We start from the raw sequence: 17,518 nt of genomic DNA on the forward strand, positions 1-17,518 counted from the left end.
GGCTCCTGGTGGTGACGCACTTGGACAGAGTCAGTCTCCAGAAAAGGGGGCACTGTTGGAACTTGACTCTTCCATGAGCCATTCAACACCTGCACTACAGAGATGTCACTCAAAGACCTGGAAACCGAAACACCACAACTATACATATTTTTAACAGCAACCGACTCTCAACATCATGTTCACATTAAAGCTCTGGTTTTGAAGAGCCAGGGCACATGAGGGTCTACAAAGTGATATTTTGCAACTCCGAACCCCCTTCCTTGGGATCCACATGTTCACAGTGACAACACTGTCAGTTAGCTCTAAATCAAACCAGCCAAGTATTTGAGGAAAACATCTGAATAATTGTGCATGTCCACACCCAAGAAGAGATAAACATGTTCGGTCACAAAGTTTATTTGAGTCTACTCCAGGATCCAGTCCACCTTTCTTAGAGAGGTGAGTGTGTGAGTGTGTGTGTGTGTGTGTGTGTGTGTGTGTGTGTTTTGCTTTTACTTGGCTCATGCTGAGAACAACCAGGACAGTCTATAGACTCTCCCCACTCAGAGAATGTAGAGTATCCTCCTCCAGGAAGAAACCAGGCAAGTAGCAAGGAGAACAATAAAAGATTCCTGCATCACAGGGAGGCCCTGTCACAGCAGCAATAACCCTGGACCCAGGGTGGGTGGGGGAGGGGGCAGTGTGGAGGGAGAAGCTGAGTGTCACTCGCCTAAACAGCTTTACTTTGCCCGTGTCCGGTCCATGGCCCACTTCCAGCCAACTGATAGAGACATTGAGACTTTGTTATTACTTGGTATTGGTTTTATTGTTTATCATGTAAATTTTACAACTTTGGATTATGGGAAAATAATGCAATAGTGAATTTTGACTTATTGTTAACTCAAATTTGATTCAGCAAATTAAATTCTTCAAATATATGATATCAACCTAAACTAATTATCTGTGGACCTGCACTTTACCCCTTCTTCTGGGACCTCTCCCAACATTCTGGTCTTCTGGTCACGTGAGACACAGCTGCCATTCCACAGTGCGGCTGCTGTGCTGCCCAGATGAAGAAGTAAAGCTCAACCCAAGAAAAAAACTCTGCAAGTCCCTGGAGCAAGTCCGCACAGAAACGTCCCCCACCCCAAGATCAGAAGGGAGGAGGTAGTTTGGCTATGTTGTGGGCCCTTCCAACACCTCAACAGTTAAATCAAGGATAAAATCACATGAGCTGATGTCCAGCCAGCTGACAGACCAGGTTAGGGAGGGAGTCCCACAAAGGTGCATTGTTCTTCTCCGTTTGTTTATTTTAAAGAGTTAAAGTTGGGGGAGATTGCCGAAACCATTTCCCCATGCTTTGAAATCCATTCTAAAGTATATAGTGGGCAGATAGCGGCAAACTGAGCTATGAACTGCAAGGATGGGTGTATCAACAGACATCCTCATTCCTCTCTTGTGTGCAATATCGGTTTCTGGTTTTGACTTTTTTCAGCTTTACTGAGGTATAACTGAAAAATAAACCAGAATAAATGTAAAGTATACAACATGATGATTCGATGCATATAATCCTTGTGAAAGGATTCCCACAATCTAGTTAATTAACACTTTTGTGTGTGTGTGAGAGCACTTAAGTTCTGCTCTAAGTAAATTTCAATTATACAATATAGTACTATCAACTTTGGTCACGACATTTATGTATTAGAGCCTTAGAACTTATTCCTTTTAAAATGTCTGTTGTTCTCATGGAGACTCTCACCACTTTGAGGGGGATGTCCCAAGGTAAATCTGAGCGTTGACTGAGAGATGGGGGGGAATAGGGCAGCTTGGTAGTAGGAAGCTGAGAAGCTGGGCTACCAAGAGGCTTGACTTTTCTGTCGGTTCAGTGAGTCGATGTAATGAAAAATGGCTCCCAGAGCATAGCTAGTCTTAACATTGTCAGTTTTCTGAGTCAGCTTTAGCATATTGTTCCCCAGAAACATGAATACTTGCAGTAGGAAGCTGACATAGGGGAAATCCAAGCATACATATAAAAGGGTCATTCTGTGGATGAGTCTCAATTGTCTAACACACACACTTGATTGACGTTTCAAAGTCTCCAACCACAAGACTGCCTCCTTTCTCTGTATTGATAAGGCCAAATTTGGCTTCAAAGTCATGGTGGTAGGAAAATGCATAAAAATTCAAGTTCTTCCCTTCTTCCATTTTGCTCACTTTGTTTTAAAGGATTTCTGCCCCTCTGCCCACACACAACTCTTGGAGGCTAAGCCACCTTCTGTCCTCACAGTGCATATGTTGTTTCAACATGTTCCTATTCTCCTTTGAAACTGGAGACAAACCAGGGCTGACCAACTCCTTTCCACCTTTAGTAGATTCTTTTCTACACCCTCCCAATTCACGAGTCTTACCAACATCGATACAAGACCCCGTACATGTAGAAATGGAGATTATACGTTGTGTTAAACATCTGGAATGCTGTTGTACTACCAACTGGGGATGTCAGAAGAGTTCCCTTAACTCTTAGAAGTAAGACGACCCAAGTGGATCTTGCCCCCAAATCCAGCATGCCTGTATTACTTCTTCCTGGGGGCTTTAAACTGCCTGTTAAGAAACTGTGATCTATGTTGAAATACCTTCACCTATCCCATCCACGATGGAAACATAGCCATCCCCTATAGGGAAAGAGACACCTCCAACACTTCTTTCACCGTGGGTCTCTGGCAGTTGCTTCTGAGCCTTTTCTCCTAGTAATAGGTATAAATTTGCTGTTCTCATGAGAAACAAAGAGGTGACCTTCTAGAAGATAAAATGAATTTCTTGTTTAACGTTATCTCTATTGCTCTCCCAAGATTATGAGAATAAGCAGAAAGGCCTAACTTCAGTGCTTTGAAGGTTTTATGGGTCAAATTGGGAGCTGCTCTGGGCTACTGTGCAAACTGGAAGATGAACGTGTGGGTACTGTAATTCCCATGCCAGACATGATCCTGTAGAAAACCTCATGACCACTTCCAGCTGTGGGGAGGTCAGTGTGGGTGCACTGGACACCCCTGGCCCCGCAGCCACCTTGATGATGCTGAAGAAGTCCTGGATGACAGAGACCACTGTCCCCTGAGGCACACCACATCAATAAACAGACACACAAACAGGCCCAGAGGTGATGTTTTCTTCATCATCTTCAGGCTCCCAACTGTGCCTTAGTTAAGATGGCATACCTAGTACATGGCAGAGCACAAACATGAGTCCACAGCTTCTTTCTCTAATTCAAATGCACTTTATCATTTCATTTTCACTATTGTTTCCAAAGCCTTTTGACAGAATTCAGTGGCAGCAGAGGCACTTCCAAATTTCTTTACCCAATAGTTGTTCAGATCTCTGGTTTTCCGCATGAGCCCCGCATGACCTCCTTTGTGCCATCCATGGTTGTCAGTATCATTCCCTTGGTGCAAGTAGGTGGAGGCTGCTTCCGGTTCTCCTACTACATTCCCTAAGTACACTAAATTTTAAATGAAGCAAATTATACTTAAATTAAAGATACATTTTGATAACAACACTTAGCATGAACACATGGAAATATTTTAACCTAATACACACATTTTTGTGTATAATGTTAATACAATTCCATATTTAAAAACGACATATAAACTCATAGTAGATAATATACCATAGTTGAGTAATCTTAAATATCTCACAATGTTTTATTGACATATTTTTAAATTATGAAGTAAAATCATATGTTTTAATTCACTCTTCTTCTGTTGCAAAGAATTCTACCTTTAACTATCCATACTGAGGGCAGGCTTCATAGATTAAGAGCATCATCTTCCACAAGCCCTCACTTTCGACAGCAGCTGTGAGTCTGAGGGTACCTGGGCAACAACCAGTTCTGACCAGCTGGCTATAAATGGGAGAGTTTTCATCACCTCTTCATGTTGGATAATTTGCTAAAACAATTTACAGAACTCAGGAAGAACTATACTTACGATTACAGTTTTATTATAGCAAAAGGATATAAATCAGAACCAGCCAAAGGCAGAGAACATAATGCAAGGTCCTAGAGGATTCCAAACACAAAACTTCTGTTGTCCTTCTCCTGTGGAGTCAGGTAACAACCTCTCAGCACGTCACTATGTGATAACACACAGCATTGCCAACCGGAAACATTCACCCAGGCTATATTGTCTAAGGTTTTTGTTGGAGTTTCATTACTTGTAGATTGCTGATGGAATCATTAGTCATGCTATTGAACTAAAATTCCAGCTTTTCTCCACTGTCTAGAGATCTGACTGATACCACATAACACAAAGCCCTAAGCCTCACATGATTGGTCTTCCTTTCTGGCATGGCCAGCCTCTATCCTGAGTCATCTCCTTAGCACAAACTATGCTGGGCCTAGTCCACCCTGAACCACCTCAGCATAAGCCATCAAGTGTGCTTGAAGCCCACCATAAATCACAAAGGCAATCCTATCACCAAGGACATTCCAATGATGTAGAGGTTTCTTCCCAGAAACTGGGACAAAGGCCAGCCAAATTTGTTATTATACAACCACTTAATCATAACCAAAAATAAATTAAAAAATACTTTTGTGATCTTCTACTATAAAAACTGAGAAACAAAATCAGCGTTCACACTCATATGGTAAGCCATCCAAACACTACAGAAAAGTTGGCCCAACACTCTCTGCCAGTGAAGCTAGAACTGCCTCCTGGAAATATTTTTGGAAACATTGTAGCACATGGAAAAAATGTAGAACATTTTCCTGCAGAGTTCATTGGATAGAAGGTATCAGAAACAATGACATTTTGAAATTTATTTCTAAGCATTAGGTAGGATTGCATGTTTGGAGGTAGAGGTTATGTACTCAGGAATGACCCCATGGTCCAGCTAATTCTAAAAAGAAATAATTTCCATGTATGCCTACTGAAAAAATTCAGACCAAAATCACACATAGATACTTGAGAAGCTTATAATAATATATGATATTGTATTTTCTGTGACCTAGATATAGAAGAATTATGTCTCTGTATTATGGAATCTGATATAACAAAGTGCTTTCTAATGCCATTTCTGAAAGCAGCTTGCCTGGGTTCAAATACTTTCTCACTTACCAGGTGTGTAACTTGGGAAAGTCAGTTAACTTATGGTGTTGATATTAACAATATTCTTTCAAAAAATTGTGAAATTGAGTTAAAGGGAATTCATGTGAAGTGATTAAACGAATTCAATTCACCACAAATATTAATTTTTTTTAAAAGAGTTTACTTATTTATTTGATAGACAGAGATCACAAGTAGGCAGAGAGGCAGGCAGAGAGAGAGGGGGAAGCAGGCTCCCCGCTGAGCAGAGACCCAATGTGGGGCTCGATCCCAGGACCCTGAGATCATGACCTGAGCGGAAGGCAGAGGCTTAACCCACTAAGCCACCCAGGCGCCCCCACAAATATTAAATTAATGGGAGCTAATAGTAGTAATAGCAGTGGTGGTAACACTGATATCAGAACTTTCAGTGTAATTTCTTTTATCTAAAATATAGGATTCTTTCATCTAAAACATAGGATTATTTTTATTCAAAAATTAAACATCTAAAAACATGCATTTAAAATAGAGGAAACAATAGTTTTGGTTGGGAGACATTTTTAAAAATATGTTTAGAGGGAATAAAACTCCAGGTTATGCTACTGGTTGAAGTTTTTGATAGGTCAGCAATTGTTCCACAGAAGGCAATGAGAAAGGAGACAGGGCACATGCTTGATAGTGAGGTTTTGAGAAAGGGATCCCTTCCCCCTTTCCCCGTTTGTAGTACCTGAATGCCTCTATTACAGCTCATCTAATATAGCTAAGAGATCACTTCCAAGTAGTGAATAACAGCCTTTGCTTGTTTATTCCTGGTTGCTGTTGACTTTGTAAGAACTTTGTTTTGATGAATACAAGTTTGTCCCACTTTGAAACCCCCTCTTAATAACACAGGGCCTAGAGTAGGTTTCCTTTCATCCTCTTGTCATCTAGAGTCCATTTTCCTGATCATATAGCCAGTTCCTTATCTACTAAGGAGCTATATAAATCTATATCTTACCATTGTCATTACTATTTATACTTCTGATAAAGTGAGAAAATATCATTCTTATTTCTGTTTGTTTAAGGGACATATTTTTGTTTGTTTGTTTTTCAGCCAAATAAACGTATCACAGGTCACAATATAGTCGCCTTCCAGATTGAATGTTGGTTCTCCAACTTTAGCCATGATATTTGTTGGGAGTTCTCTAATAACTGATTATAGAGAAAAGGGTTTTTTGTTGTTGTTGTTGTTATTGTTGTTGTTTGTTTGTTTGTTTTAACTCCTTTTGGGATCCTAATGGGATCAGGTAACTTCTAAGAGGGAATTAATGTCAGGCCCAAAGGCATGTTAGCTCCTTGTGTGACCACTAATACTAGGGGTCATCCCTGATGCACATTCTTAAATATGTCATTTCCACCTGATGAGGTGAATCTTCTCTATTACAATACTATTCTGACGTAAGCCCTGAGGTGATGAGTATTTCAGACACTATTTAAGCCCTTAAAAAGGGTTATAATTTGCCTTTCCTTATACTCTCAAAGAGAGTACACCTGGAGGCAGCCTCAGATAATTTTTCCAGCCATCACAACTAGATGGTACTTAATAGGCCTTTGCTGAAGTCTCTAGTCAGCATAAGTGTGTATTGCTGATACCTCTAATGTCTTCTGATTATCAGTATTGTATATGGTCTTGCATTGTTTATCTATTACTATCCAACAAATGATCACACACAGAGTTGCTGAAAACAACACACAATTATTCTATCACAGCTTCTGTGGGTCAAGAACCTTGCTATTACCGGGTTCTCTGTACAGGGTATCTCATAAGACTGTAATTAAGATGTTGGCTCAGGTGGGAGTCTCAAATGAAGTCTCATCTGAGAAAGGTCTGCTTCCATGCCCATGTCATTGTTAGCAAAATTCAAATCCTTGTGAACTGCTGGAATCAGGCCCTCAGTCCCCTGCTGGCTGTTGGCCATAGGCTTCTCTCATCAACTTGTTGCATTGCCTCACCAACATGGCTGCTCCCTCTATCAAATCCAACAAAGGAGAGAGAAGAGGCAGAAGTCTTGAGGTTATACAGCCTAAGTGACAGGATGTCACTTTTGCCACATTTTATTGATAAGAAGCAAACCACAGTCTCCATCTAAAGGAGAGAGATTATAAAAGAGCATAAATACTAGGAGGTGGAGATCATTCGGCATGAAATAAGATTCTGCCGGCTACGTTACCAAAAGATCAGTGGAGTAATGGCTCTCTGAACCTCCAGGGAACCTAGTGTCACCTAAGTCATCATTTAAATTCAGATCTTTTACGGTTTGTGGATTTGCCCTAAAATAATACCTAGATATGTGTCACGATTTCTCTGGAAACCAGATAGTTGGACCAATCTTTCTGCATCCTCTTTTGATTTGGGAACTGGAAAATAAAAGTAATAATTTATTTTTGACTAATTGAAAAATTTAATTGTTGTAGCCCAAGTAATAAATAAGAATATTACTGCTTGTCCTGGGTCCTGTAATTCACTTGCATTAACCAATGTCTCCCTAGTATTTATATTAATAATCAGGTATTTTAATTCATTCTCACCTTAATGTTCAGGTTAAGATATCGACATTATATTATTGATATAATGAATAACAATAGTTTTCAATCAAATCAAACCTAAGTTTTACCAGGTGGTGTCAATACACACAAAAATTTAAATGTCCCTGAGGGAGAAAAATAAATGTGTAATTCACTCTATTTCAAATCAAAGCAAATTATCTCTGTTGTGTTTCTGAAATAGAAATTGAAAAGGAAGTGTTAGTTAAGGTTATCACAAATACCATTCTTCCTTAATGGAGTTAATTAGTATCTTATCAGGTACAGCTGTTGCTATTATAGGCCTCCCTTTATTGAATACCTGAGGGTCTGCAGTTAATCTACAGAATCCATCAGGGGCGCCAGTGGGTTAAAGCCTCTGCCTTCAGCTTGGGTCGTGGTCCCAGGGTCCTGGGATCGAGCCCCACATCGGGCTCTCTGCTCAGCAGGGAGCCTGCTTCCTCCTCTCTCTCTCCTTGTAATCTCTGTCAAATAAATAAAATCTTAAAAAAAAATCTACAGAATCCATCAGCTTTTCTCAAAAATCCTACTAGTCTATTAAACAAGAAATTTTTAGATATTCTGATGTCTACATCTAGTATATAATCTATCTAGTATATCATTAATTAAAACTGAAACTTCTGAATGTCTCCCATGTAACCAACATTGTTTTGAATTAGGCATTTCAGTGGATTTAAATAATTCTAAAATTCCCTTATAGCATACCCAGCCAAAAGAGGGTAAAGAGTCAATTTGGATAAAATCCCTTCCCTCAATATTTGAGGAAAAGAAGAGTACCCCATTTAGATATCACATATTTCAAACAATATATTCTGGGGGGTGTGCCAAGATTTAACATCATTTTTTGTCTTAGTATACTCCTATCATTGGAAAATTGTTTTTTCTATATGGTTGATGACATATGTGGAATTCAAGAGATTGCCATATTTCACATAAACATATATTTAAAGGGTAAAAACAAATTATCATTTATCTAGTATAATCCTTAGTTTTCAGTTAAAACATAAATTTCATAATAAATTTCAGTGTTTCTAATAGATTTAAAAAATAGAAATAAAAAATTAACATAAATTTCTCTGAATTAATATATTTATAATTATATTAAATAAACAATAAGATTTATGAATCTGTCTTTCTCAATACTCAAGTTCAAGAACATTCTTATATCTTACTGATAGTAGTCAATGGTGCTTTTCTCTAATTACAGAATGCCCTTGATTCATCAATTTCATGTATTCAGTGATTATATAACATAGATAAATTGCTTAACAGTAGCACTTTAAACATCCTACTATGCTTGGTTTTCGAAACCAATATTCTAGTTTCTATATCATCTTCATGTAGTCCTCATTACTATGTTTACTCCCAATCACATAGTTTGGTCCAGTTTCTTACCCTATTTGGCCAGTGTTTAAATCACACTATATCCATGAGATCTAACAAAGGTTTTGCATCATAGTAAGTGAATGCATAAAAGCAGTTTTTCCCTTGTACTAACATTATGACAAAACTTAACTCATTTCTTCATATGCTATCATTAATGTAACTTTTCTACTAGAATTCAAAATATCTTTTATTTCTTTCATGTTTTCAAAACTAAAGTTAATAATTACATGTTTCAAAGTTTATTCAAAATATTATGACCTATTTATTACAAACATTACTAGAGACCATTTTATGTTTCAGAAAGATATTTTTGCTTATCAATTTTTAAGATAAGAAAATAGTGTATTTGTGAAGACAACTTTTTATAATATTAAAATGAGAATTAGAAGATCGCCTGGGTGGCTCAGTTAGTCAAGGAACTGACTTATGATCCCCGGTGGTGAGATTGAGCCCCTGTTGGGCTCTGTACTTTGTGGGGAGTCAGTTTGAGATTCTCTTTCTCCCTCTGCCCCTCCCCCCACCTCCTATCCCACCTCCACCCCCGCATGAGCAAGTGAGACTGCATGTGCTCTCTCTCTCTCAAATAAAAATACATAAATCTTTAAAATCTTTAAAAATAAAACAATAATTAGAATTTCTGGATATATTATCAATGGCTAATTTTCTACTTTTGAGTAATAAATCATCTCATTTCTCAAATGTTTGCTCATTAAAATAAATAACACACTGATATCACAAAAAATGAATAGAATTCTTTGTGTATGTTCTTCTATGTTAATCTTTTAAATATTTTTAAATCATGATCCTGTTTCATCAGTGTGAATAAAAATTTGTGAAAACAAAATCAGTTTCACTCATATGTGGAATTTAAGAAACAAAACAAATGAACAAAGAGGAAAAAAGAGAGAGAGAGAGAGATTGGCAAACCAAGAAACAGACTCTTAACTATAGAGTACAAACTGATCATTACCAGAGGGGAGGTGGGTTGGGGGATAGGTCAAATAGGTGATGCGGATTAAGGAGCACTTGTTATGACCACTGGGTATTGTATGGAAGTATTGAATCACTATATTGTACACCTAAAACTAATATTACACTTTATGTTAACTAATTGGAATTTAAATAAAAACTTAAAAAATAAAATTTTAAAAATGGGGAAAAAATTGCCCATAAACCATTTAAACATTATTAGAATTATTGAATGTCACATTATATTAGAATAATTTTTTTTAAAGATTTATTTATTTATTTACTTGACAGAGAGAGAGAGAGAGAGAGAGATCACAAGTAGGCAGAGAGGCAGGCAGAGAGAGGGGTAAGCAGGCTCCCCGCTGAGCAGAGAGCCCGATGTGGGGCTCGATCCCAGGACTCTGAGATCATGACCTGAGCCGAAGGCAGCGGCTTAACCCACTGAGCCACCCAGGCACCCCTAGAATAATTTTTATACATAAATGTACCCATTAAACCTGACTTGCATCAAAAGTGAACATTTTTCAGTATTTCATTATATAATAAATATGGTAACAAATATGGGAAATATGTCCAAATATGGGCAAAAGACTAGTTCATTGTGACAGCTGCTGGCTTGACAAAATTGGTATGTCTTATACCAATTTTTTTTTCCTGTATCTAACTTGCTATAACTAAACTTCATTAACACTTTAGGAAATATGAGCCTTTTTCCATCTGGCACATGGCTTTTAAAACTCATTTGCTGTAATTTAGAAAATCAGCAAACAGCTGGCAAAAAAATATATTTTTATTAAGTTCTTTAGCATCATATTTGAAATAACTGTAGCTTTGCCTACATTTCTAAAACCCAGAATATTTTCTTCATTTTTCAATTCTGTAAGCTCCACAATCTCTTTCTAAATTCTGAGAGACTAAGTGGCTTGCTCTTTAATTATCAACCTGTATATTGATTTCTTTTATTTAAATTTTTATATGTGATGATTCAACTAAACTTTGGCCTTGAAAATATTAAAAGCAGGAGTGGTTCGCTTTTGTTTGTTTTTGCAACAAAGACTTCAGACTGTGCCTCTTAATTCATAAAAAAAAAAAAAAAACATTGAATGAATAGTATGTTTCTGTTTTTAGGCTTCCTCCTTACATGTATTATAAACCATATGTATTTTTTTCTATTACTAAAAATCAGCTTTCATATCCATAGTCATATCTTTCTGATTTTTCTCACAACCTTTTATATTAAACAAAAATATCAGTACTTTATAAGTACTTAGGATGTCCTTAAAAAGGATAAATAGTAAAATACATATGTTTTATATAAACACATGCCATATCCCAAGCACATGGTTGATAAAAGGAAAAACTGTAACAAGATATTCAAGAGGAGCTGGCAGTAATATTTATAAACTACTTAAATAAATAAAATTGAGCTCTGTTTACAGTAAAGGAGTGGCTAAGTATCCAGAAAACAACTAAAAATGCAGCAGTTAAGTGTCTGTAAACTACTGGGATGCCTGGCTGGCTCAGTTGGTTAAGTGTCTGCCCTCCAAGTCAGGTCGTGATCCCAGTGTCTTTGGATCAGTCCCACATCAGGCTCCTTGCTGGTGAGGTGGGGGGGAGACCCTGCTTCTCCCTCTGCCTGCTGCTTCCCCTGCTTGTGTGTGTGCACACCGCTTCTCTCTCTCTGACAAATAAATAAATAAAATCTTTTTAAAAAATAGCATGTAAGCTATTTATAAAAGTATTCCTTTTTTTTTCCCCAAAAAAAATACTTATTTGAGAGAGACCGAAAAAGAGCATGGGCTCTGGAACTCGAGGAGGGGGAGGAAGGGGCAGAAGCAGAGGGAGAAGCAGACTCCATGCCAAGAAGAGAGCCCACCACAGGGGGTTCTATCTCAGGACCCTGGGATCACAACCTGAGCCAAAGGCAGAATTCTTAACCAACTGAGCCACTCAGAAACCCCATTTATAAAAGTATTCTTAAGACCATTGTTGAGTTGGCTAGAATATCTAAATGAAAGTGGGAATCTAGTATCAGACAGTTTTTTTCTGGAGACATTGACACAAAATGATGAACTTGACTGGTACCAGCTCTTCAACAATCAGTATACATCAAAGGGATGAGGACACAGTCTCAACACCTGTCCAAATTGAGCTCAAGACCATTCTTCTAGAAAACTGCAATCCCATGGAGCTCTAATCTTCGTGAAAGTGAGAACTGAATCTACAACTTTTCCTACTTTCTCATTTAAAGAAGATTGAAGTAAAAGTTGTTCATTGTAGAGCAGGAGGTCTAATGAGTGAGGAATTCCCTAAAAAGCTGAAATCCAAAGCAAATTCTAACATGGATCTGAAAGCCAAGATCACATCATATTATCAGTCCAAAAGTCAATTCACCTAGATGTCTACAATACACATAATCTTTGGACTAGTTTTTCTCAATAGTTTCATAAATAATTTCAAGGGAAATGGACAAATCATGGTTAAAATCTCAAATGGATTAACAGATGTCCTATATTCATAGATTAGAAGACCTAAAACTGTTAAGATACCTCCAAATTCAGATATAGATTCAAGAATATATAAATTGAAATCTCATTTTTTTCAAAATGCCATTTTTCAAAATGTCTTTTGTTACTTAACAAAATCTTCTAGAATTTGTTTAGAAAAACAAATAGCCAAGAGTATTCAAGGTACTATTAAAGAAGATTAACAGAGTTGATGGACTTTTCCTAACTGCAGGGCTTGTCATAGAGTTACACTAATTAAGAAAGAATTATACCAGGTAATAAAAATACATCAGTGTATCATAAGAAAATATATCAATGCAACAGGAAAGAGAGCTCAGAAATAGACCACATTATATGGACATGATATTTAATTGAGATTGTATTGCAGATCAGTGAACAAAGGACAGACATTTAAAATAAATAGTTCTGGGTGATGGGTTTGTAATCTTGAGGTGCCAGTTAATATCTATGTGCCTTAGTTTCCTTACCTATAGAATAAGATAATAATGATAGGCTTTGTTCAGAGGGTTCTTGTGCAGATAAACTGAATTAATATGTATAAGTATTAAGATAATAACTGAAAATTAGTAAACCTAACTTATATTAATTATTTATACATAATTATCATGATTACCTTCATAATCACCAATGTAATCATCATAATGATATGAGAAAACAGGATGGCTAAAATAGGTGATGGGGATTAAGGAGTGCATCTGCTGAGATGAGCACAGGATGTTGTATGGAAGTGTTAAATCACTATATTGAAAACCTGAAACTAATATTATACTGTATGTTAATGGGCATTTAAATAAAAATTTAAAAAGAAAACTGGATTTAACAGAATAAGTAAAAAAATATGAACTTATTAAATCCCCCTCCAATTTCCTCCAACTCACTTCTCTCCATTTCCAATGTCCTCTGTGTTATTCCTTATGCTCCACAAGTAAGTGAAACCATATGATAACTGACTCTCTCTGCTTGACTTATTTCATTCAGCATAATCTCTTCCAGTCCCATCCATGTTGCTACAAAAGTTGGGTATCCATCCTTTCTGATGGAGGCATAATACTCCATTGTATATATGGACCATATCTTCTTTATCCATTTGTCCGTTGAAGGGCGTCTTGGTTCTTTCCACAGTTTGGTGATTGTGGTCATTGCTGCTATGAACATTGGGGTACAGATGGCCCTTCTTTTCACTACACCTGTATCTTTGGGGTAAATACCATGTAGTGCAATTGCAGGATCATAAGGCAGCTCTATTTTTAATTTCTTAAGGAATCTCTATACTGTTTTCCAAAGTGGCTGCACCAACTTGCATTCCCACCAACAGTGTAAGAGGGTTCCCCTTTCTCCACATCCTCTCCAACACTTACTGTTTACTGTCTTGTTAATTTTGGCCATTTTAACTGGTGTAAGGTGGTAGCTCAATGTGGTTTTGATTTGAATCTCCCCGATGGCTAATGATGATGAACATTTTTTTCATGTCTCTGTTAGCCATCAGTATTTAATAAATAAAGGCAATGGGTAATATTAATACTAGAGTGCTGGGATCAAATTATATACATTTTAATAGTGATTGAACAAGGTTATGATCTTTACTGTTTCAAAGCTGTAGGAATTAATTAAGTTTTTGCAAATACAAACCTAGCACTGCCTGTCTTTGGAAACCATGATGCATCATTTGTAAGAGCCAAAGATCTATTTTCATCTCGTTTCAAAGAATGAGACCTACTTATGTTCCAAAGTGTGTATGTTATTCATATAATGATTCTCAGACCCATGCTATAACACCAGAAACATTTAAAATACTGTTTATTTATGCGGGGAAAAATAAACAAATTTGTAATCCTTCCTTGTAACATACACAAGATTACTTCCAGGTAAAATGAAGAGCTGAATGAGAGAAGCAAAACTTTAAAGTTATTTTATTTCTATGTCTGGAGGAAGTACGTGGTTTTGTTGAATGTAGAGATGGAAGCCTTTTCTGTTGTGCTCTCTGAGCATTGATGAAAGGCAATATCGTTCAATCAGGTTTCATGATTACAACAATGTTGTGACTGATCTGGCGGATGGTTGCTTTTGTATATATGTGTTTCAGTAAATTTTATAAATTCTTAAAATTCCACCCCACTCCTTCTCAGTTCATCTAAATCATTCTTATCTATCAAAGAGAAAATACTGTTTTCCATTCTGCATGAAAACTTTCTGGCTCATTCACATTCAGAGTTATGTCTTCTCTATATTCCAACACGGCTTACAACAATCATTTACCACTCATCACTTCCTTCTTAGAGCACTTTTAATCTGTTCAACGGCGAAAAATTCTTAAGTCTAGGATAAGACATATTTAAATTTGGAAACAAATTCTAGCAGTTATTAACTGAAGATCTGGATAAATAACACCTCTCTATATTTCAGTTTCTTCATTTGTAATATAGAAATAATATTATCTGTCTTATGAGATTCAATTGGCATTAACTTTAATGTAAGCACTGTGCCTATCATAGCAAGTCTGATTATTTTGTCATTTGCTCCTTTACTACAAACATATCGTCAGAAAATATTGTGCAATCCTGTTTATATTCAACTGAGCACCATTCAAAATATCTGGTACAAAAATATGTTTAGTATGTATTTATTGCTTGTTATGGGAGCTGGCTGTGTACATTAAGGTTCTGTCTGCCCATTTTACCATGCACTGTCTCTCAAAAGCCCTGAGAACTAAAGATAATTTATTCTTCCCATATTTTCCCTCATTTAATGCTACACAAAGATTTCTAGATTTTGAGTTCTGGAAAAGGAATTTTTTTCCTTCTATTGTTCCCACATAATTATAAAATAAAAACTGAAAGAGAAAGAAACAATGAAGTAAAAGAATTGTGCTATTGTGTGTGAAACATATCACAGCTAATGGTCCTGGGTCCTCTAGAGTGTTTTCATTAGGTGTCATTACTTTTTAAAAATAACACCTCTACCTTTCTTTTTTGTATTGTTATTACTGTATATTATTTGATTTTCTAAACTCCTAATGTGCTTAAAAGACTTTTGTCTACCAAATTGAACACTCCAGAGGAACTTCTTTTTTAAAATTGGTTTTCAGCTGATCACTGAGGTTCCTGAGCATATTTAATTATACAAAACTCTGGAAACAAATAACCACCAATCCCCGCTTTGTTACTGTGAATGCTTTTTTTCCCCCTCTCTCAGTCACTATCTGTCTCTCTCTCTTTCTCTCTCTAGGAGGAAAGCTTGCTTTTGTTTGCATTATATCATAAGCAGGGGCGGGGGTGTGAAGATCTCTGCCATTATTTGACAAACAATGCATTCAAGTTATCCAGGCAAGCTGTTATTCAGGGATCTTTCTCACACTTTATAACATTTTGTATTCATTGTTGCTGGAAACTTACCCAGTGTCCTTTAAGAGGCTAAATAGCTTTGCTTTGCGTGAATATTCATTTTCATGGACTCCATTTAAAATGTTAACAGCACAGTTAGAAGAGACTTTCACTTGTAGTCCAGGAAGCTCTCAACTTCACTACTGATGAGTTGGTATCTGGCTTCTGCTTCAAAGCTTCTTAACAGGGTAATAGCTACTTCTCAATGAGGCTCACTCAACTTTTACCCATACCTAACTTTTATACTAAGCCTCAAATTCGTTTCTTAAAATTTTTACCCAAATGAATTTATCCTTAATGTTGGAATAGCTTAAAAGAAGTATTTTTTTATTAGAATTATTACGATTTTGTTTAATACTCTATTGGAGACTATAGACTCTGAAAAACAACCTGAGGGTTTTGAAGGGGCGGGGGTGGGAGGTTGGGGGAGCCAGGTGGTGGGTATCATGGAGGGCACATATGGCATGGAGCACTGGGTGTGGGGCATAAACAATGAATTCTGTTATGCTAAAAAGAAATTAATAAAAAAAAATACTCTATTGGAAAGTGCTAGTATTTCCATCATCACCGGAAGTTCTCTTGAAAGCACTGCTCTGGATAAAAAGTGGACATTTTTTCCTCTTAATAGTCAAGAAATAAATATTTTAGGCTTTACAGTCTATGCACAGTCTCTGTTGCATATTCTTTTAAATAGCCTTTTTTGGAATAATAAAAATAATTCTTCATATGTGGGTAGGATAGTATGAAAACAGGCTGTGGGCTGGATTTGGCCCACAGGCCCTAGTTTATAGATCCTCACTCAAGGTGATAATTTAGTAGATAAAACAAATGTTGGCTAAGCTTATAAGAGATATGCAAAGTACTGTGAATTGACTCAAAAGATCTACCAAACAGAGGTGCACCAGGAAAGGAATAAAAGATGATGACATTGAACTGAAAGATGATATTAACTAAAACAACAGTGCCCTTGATTTGTGGTCCCTCCTTTTTACCTCAGACTACTAGAAAGTGTTGAACAATTGTTTCTGTGAGAATCTTAAAATATTTCAGTTACAACTTGAACAAAAAGCATGCCAACCCAGACCCCTTATTTACCACCTTTGTGTGAGGAAATTGTTTCCTCTGTAACTATAGTGTTAAAGCCACTGCACAAGGAAACCCTTCTTGAGGTGTCATTAAATTAAATTATGTTCATTCAATTACAAGGGTTCCCAGACAATGGAATAAGGTTCCTAACATACTTTATGTTTTGTTTAAGGTTCACATGATAGAGTAATTTCAGCCCCAATTTGACCTCAAATTGTGTCAGAAAATTAAAGAAAACAAAAAGGCAGTGGCAGACACCTGCTTGTCGTCTGAATTCTATTTCTAAATTAGAAGTCTCCTCACTGAATCAAGCTCTTAGGGACTAACTAGTCTAATCTCTATGAGTTTCCTTCTGGAAGGGGTCTCTCTTCCTCTATAAAGAGATTTCTATTAAACCTACTTATTTTGTTTCTTATGTTCCCAGATAAGTCTCGACTTTAGTATGATAACAGTCAAAATTCAGTGATATACCTACGCACATACAGTAAGGAGGAACCAAATAATTTTTAAAATTCTGAAATCTTGACAACTC

The 17,518-nt window shown here is 36.7% G+C and overlaps 1 pseudogene; it reads right to left on the bottom strand.

Moving 5' to 3' along the window:
• Nucleotides 1-1,832: 1,832 nt before the first annotated feature.
• Nucleotides 1,833-17,518, bottom strand: part of LOC111140790 — a 134,156-nt pseudogene continuing 118,470 nt past the window's right edge.

Source organism: Enhydra lutris, unplaced genomic scaffold, assembly GCF_002288905.1.
Source record: "Enhydra lutris kenyoni isolate GAN:26980312 unplaced genomic scaffold, ASM228890v2 scaffoldscaffold5, whole genome shotgun sequence".
NCBI classification, from domain to species: Eukaryota; Metazoa; Chordata; class Mammalia; order Carnivora; family Mustelidae; genus Enhydra; species Enhydra lutris.